Below are 6,296 nucleotides of genomic sequence, written 5' to 3'. Positions count from 1 at the left end.
AACCTAAAGAAAGCCTGAACTCTTGGAAAAAGCTAGTCAATGCCTTCTTGGCAAAGTTCTTTCCACCTCAAAAATTGAGTAAGCTTAGAGTGGAAGTCCAGACCTTCAGATAGAAGAAAGGCAAATCCCTCTATGAAGTTTGAAAAAGATACAAATAATTGATTAGAAGGTGTCCTTCTGGCATGCTTTCAGAATGGAGCATCATATGCATATTCTATGATGGTCTGTCTGAACTGTCCAAGATGTCATTGGACAACTCTGCTGGAGGATCTCTTCATCTGAAGAAGACGCCTGAAGAAGCCCAGAAACTCATTGAAATAGTTGTAAATAACCAATTCATGTACACTTCTGAAAGAAATCCTGTGAATAATGGGACAACTCAGAAGAAAGGAGTTCTGGAGATTGATACTCTGAATGTCATACTGGTTCAGAATAAAATATTGATTTAGCAAGTCAATATAATTTCTCAGAGTCTGACTGGAATGCAAGCTGCATCCAGCAGTAATAAAGAAGCATCTTCTAAAGAAGAAGCTTATGATCCTGAGAACCCTGCAATGGAAGAGGTGAATTACATTGGAGAACCCTATGAAAATACCTATAATCCTTCATAGAGAAATCATCCAAATCTCTCATGGAGGGACCAACAGAAGCCTCAACAAGGCTTCAACAACAATAATGGTGGAAGAAATAGGTTTAGCAATAGCAAACCTTTTCCATCATCTTCTCAGCAACAAATAGAGAACTCTGAGCAGAGTCGTTCTGGCCTAGCTACCATAGTCTCTGATCTATCTAAGACCACACTAAATTTCATGAATAAAATAAGATCCTCTATTAGAAATTTGGAGGTACAAGTGGGTCAGTTGAGTAAGAGAATTACTAAAACTCCTCCTAGCACCCTCCCAAGCAATACAGAAGAAAATCCCAAGAGAGAGTGCAAGGCCATAACCATGACTAACATGGCCGAACCTGGAGAGAGTAAGGAGGACGTGATTCCCAGTGAGAAAAACCTCATGGGATGTCCTCTGAACGAAAAGGAGTTCCCCTTTGAGGAACCAGGGGAATCTGAGGCTCATACAGAGACCATAGAGATTCTATTGAACCTACTTCTGCCATTCATGAGCTCTGATGAGTATTCTTCCTCTGAAGAGGATGAAGATATTACTGAAGAGCAAGTTGCTAAGTACCTTGAAGCAATCATGAAGCTGAATGCCAAGTTATTTGGTAATGAGACTCGGGAGGATGAACCTCCCTTGCTCACCAATGAACTGAATGACTTGATTAGGCAGACACTATCTCAGAAGAAACCGGATCCTGGAAAATTCTTAATACCCTGCACCATAGGCACCATGACCTTTGAGAAGGCTCTGTGTGACCTAGGGTCAAGTATAAACCTCATGCCCCTCTCTGTAATGGAGAAACTAGGGATCCTTGATGTGCAAGCTGTAAGAATCTCACTAGAGATGGCAGACAATTCAAGGAAACAGGCTTATGGACTTGTAGAGGATGTCTTGGTAAAGGTTGAAGGCCTTTACATCCCTGCTAACTTCATAATCCTGAACACTGGGAAGAATAAGGATGAATCCATCATCCTTGGCAGACCCTTCCTAGCCACAGCAAAAGCTGTGATTGATGTTGACAGAGGAGAGTTGGTCCTTAAAGCGAATGAGGACTACCTTGTGTTTAAAGCTAAAGAATCTCCTTCTGTACACATAGAGAAGAAGCATGACAAGTTTCTCTCAATGCAGAGTCAAACAGAGCCCCCACATTCAAACTCTAAGTTTGGTGTTGGGAGGCCATCATCATGCTCTGGGTATCTGTGAGGCTCCATGAGAGCCCACTGTCAAGCTATTGACATTAAAGAAGCGCTTGTTGGGAGGCAACCCAATTTTTACTTATCTATGTTAAATTTCTATTGTTATTTCATGTTTTCTTTAGAATGATGATCATGTGGAGTCACAAAAACAAAAGCTAAAATCAAAAACAGCATTGAAAACAGCACACCCTGGAGGATGAGCTTACTGGCGTTTAAACACCAGTAAGGGTAGCAGAATGGGCATTAAACGCCCAGTCTGGCACCATTCTGGGCGTTTAACGCCAGAAAAGGGCACCAGACTGGCGTTTAACGCCAGAAAGGGAAGAAAAGTTGGCGTTTAACGCCAAAAAGGGAAGAAAAGCTAGCGTTAAACGCCAGGATTGGCACTCAAGGGGGGGGGGGTTTACACGCTAAAAGGGTGCAGGGATGAGAAATCCTTGACACCTCAGGATCTGTGGACCCGCAGGATCCCCACCTACCTCAACTCTCTCTCTCTTCTTCACACCTTCCCATAACACCCTTCCCCAAATACCCCTCACCAATCACCTCCATTTCTCTTCCCAATCACCTCTTCACCAATCACCTCCTCACAATTCAAACTCAAAACCTTTCCCTCCCAAACCCAACCCCTAATACACAAACCCTACCTCCTCTCTCCATTCCTATATAAACCCCTTATCCCTCCTTCATTTTCACACATCATAAACACTTCTTTCCCCCATTTGGCCGAACCACTCACACCTCTCTATCTCCTCCATTTTCTTCTTATTCTCTTCCCTTCTTTCTTCTTTTGCTCGAGGACGAGCAAACCTTCTAAGTTTGGTGTGGTAAAAGCGTTGCTTTTTGTTTTTCCATAACCATTTATGGCACCTAAGACTGGAGAAACCTCTAGAAAGAGGAAAGGGAAGGCAAAAGCTCCACCTCTGAGTCATAGGAGATGAGGAGATTCATCTCAAAGGTCCATCAAGACCACTTCTATGAAGTTGTGGCCAAGAAGAAGGTGATCCCTGATGTCCCTTTCATGCTCAAAAGGAATGAGTATCCGGAGATCCGACATGAGATTCGAAAAAGAGGTTGGAAAATTCTCACCAACCCCATTCAACAAGTCGGAATCTTAATTGTTCAAGAGTTTTATGCTAATGCATGGGTCACCAAAAATCATGATCAAAGTGTGAACCCGAACCCAAAGAATTGGCTTACAATGGTTCGAGGGAAATACTCAGATTTCAGTCCAGAAAATTAATATAAGGTTGGCATTCAAATTTAATAAGTCAAGGACTAATCTATTATAGATTTAAATTTTATTTAAAGGTTTGTTATTGGCTAATAAATTATTGCATATATAAAGCAGAATTTAAATTCCTGATATTTGTTTAAACACACGAGTAAACTGAGGACTCGAAACGTAAATTAGTTTAAAATCAATTATATTATATATGTGAATACGGGCTCTTGGCCACAATATACGTGAATACGGGCTCTTGGCCAGAATCTCCTCCTTACAACTCTTTTGATAGTATGGATCATCTTATTAAAAAAAAAAATTTGTCCTTATTCTCAAATAAATTTTATGAGGTCCTTTATAATAATTTTCGTTTAATTGATCTTTTTCAATAATAAATATGTGATAATGATCCTTTATGTTAATTTTTCTAAAAAAAATAATAATAAAAAAATAAAGTATAATTTCTTTTATAATTTTTAAAATATAATTTAATTGTTAAACTCTAACTTATTATCATTGTCATAAATTAATAAATTATTCGAAAAATTTATTTTTTTATTCATTTAATTTTATTAGACAAGGTTTTATTTGATTCAACTATTACAATCATAGAAATCAGACATTTTTTTACCAAGATTTGTTGAATTATTTGTTGACTAATAATTAATTTATAAGTATTTAAATCATATTGGATATGTATTTAACTAATATCCCAAGGTATTATGTGTCTAAAATCAAAATATAATAAATATCTAAATTTAATAAAAAAAAATTATTATATTTATTATTTAATTGAATAATACATATAATAATAAAAAAATTATCTCATGCATAATAGATTGAATTCTCCTGATGCTATTTATTTCCAATAATATCATCTTCTAAGATGCATGTATGTCACCATCCTTATTTTTATTCTTCAAATTTTTTTCTCTTACACAATCTTACTCCCCTACAGTTCACACATAAAGAGGGAATCTTGTAAAGTGTAAACTTTTAAAATACTTTACTCGTTTAATTTATCTCTAATACATATAAAAAGTGTCTTACATTTTTTTTTCTTTCAATCATTATCTAAGTCATCCAACATTTAAACTTTTTAAAATACTTTACTCGTTTAATTTATCTCTAATACGTATATTTACTGTATTCACAAGTAATTTTTTACTAATTTTCATCAAATTATACCTATGCATCTACATAGTTAGACCATATATATCTATAAATAAATTTTGATTTTTCTTTTTTCATGTCTTGCAAAACTAATAAATTTTTAAAGTTTTTCACCATTGTATATTTGTATTCAGCGTATTGACGGTGAAAAAAACTTATTAACTGACGACCAAAGATTATAACGACCACCAATGAAGAGATCAGATACTGATTTCGTATGTTTTTGTCGCTGGCGAAGACGAGTCCAAGAAAGGCGCAACACATAACAAGAAGACAAGCTTGAGTCCGACTTTCTGAGACCGTGAGTGCGAAACTGAGAGAGAAGTGAGAGACCAGAGACAAGAAAGATTGAGTTACGCGTGCATACTATTTATACACTTTGACGGACACAATATTTTTCGTATTTATTTTGTTTAGGAAGAAGGGACAAAAATACACCTGAAAGTTCACAAGCGTGACTCATTAAATGATTGAAGTGTAATCGTGTCCAGCGTGTGAACTTTCAAGTGTATTTTTGTCCCTTTTTCCTATTTAATAAAAGATTTTTTTAATTATTTTTTAAAAAAAATCTTATAAAAAAATAAAAATAATTTTATATTTAGATATTTCATGTATAAATATTTTTTTATTTGTTAATTATATTTGGGTATAATAATATAAAAATATTATTTATTTATTTATTATATGAAAAATATATATTTTTAAAAAAAATCTCTCAAAAAAAATATAAATTATAACTTCTAAAAAAAGGATTTTTTTTTATTTTTTTAATATTTTTATTTTTATTCTTAAAAATTTACTAAATACGCTAAAAAAATATATTTTTTATCGATAAATTTTTTTTTCTATAAACTTAATGGTATCTAAACAAGTACTAAAACTACTTTAATAACACTATTTATTTATCAACTTATTAATTTAAAATTCGAGATAATCTAATTAATTTTTTTAGTTCATAACATTAAACTAAAAATCCTAATTTTTTAAATTAGATTATCAAATCCTCATTATTTTTTAATTACTAAAATTTTAATTTTTAAATAAAAAAATATCCAATAAAATTTATATGAGTCCAAAATAATTGTAAACTCAAAGTATCATCAATTTAACTTAAATATTTTTAGTAAAATAAATTTTTGAATATAAAATTTTAAATAAATACAATAAATCATAAATAATTCATTATTTTAATTTTTAAAAATTCAGAATTTTACATTTAACATCTTAAACGAAATTTTTTATTAGTTGAAAAAAATCTTTAAATTTTGTAACAAATAAATAACTTATTACAAAAATATTATATTTTGTGACAAATTAATTTTTTGTTACAAATATTTAGAACTTTTAAAACAAATAAATATTTTGTTACAAAATATTTTAAACTTTTGTAATAATATAATCTTTTGTTACAAAATATTATAATATTTTACAACGAAACAATAATTCGATACAAAAGCCAACATAATTTGTAACAAATTTTTTATTATTATAAAATATTCTTATTTTATAACAATAACTAATTATTGTTAAAAAATAACATAATTTATAATATTTTTAAATTTAATATAAATTTATTGTTACAAATATTCTATTTCTTTTATAATAATATATGTATAAATTAAACTACTTTACATCAAGTCATCAACAATACATTCAAATTAAATTTTTATATTAATTGCACACTTATTATATATTGCAGGCCACATATGTCATATTTTCCCCTTCATTTTAAAAGTAGAGCGAAGCTACCTACATATATAATGACTTAATGACATATATAAATATAACCGTCCCTTATATATCGTTAATTCGTTATATATGAATCACAACCATATATATGCTATGCAGCACAAACGAATTTCAAAGGATTCCACTCGATAATGATAATATTATTAAAAAATAAAATAAAATAAAACGTGGATATGCAATTTGATTTCGACATCAAAATTTATAAGAATTTTGCTATCTTCATATAAACGTGTATCTCAGTGTCATGTGTTTGTGTCATGTTGGGTGTTTTTCCAACATTATTCCCCTTCTTTTCGCGTTCACGGACGGCTAATTTTATTTATTTTTATCCCTTGG

The sequence above is a fragment of the Arachis hypogaea genome, chromosome 14 (assembly GCF_003086295.3).
Source record: "Arachis hypogaea cultivar Tifrunner chromosome 14, arahy.Tifrunner.gnm2.J5K5, whole genome shotgun sequence".
Lineage (NCBI taxonomy): Eukaryota > Viridiplantae > Streptophyta > Magnoliopsida > Fabales > Fabaceae > Arachis > Arachis hypogaea.
Note: the sequence above shows the minus strand (reverse complement) of the source record.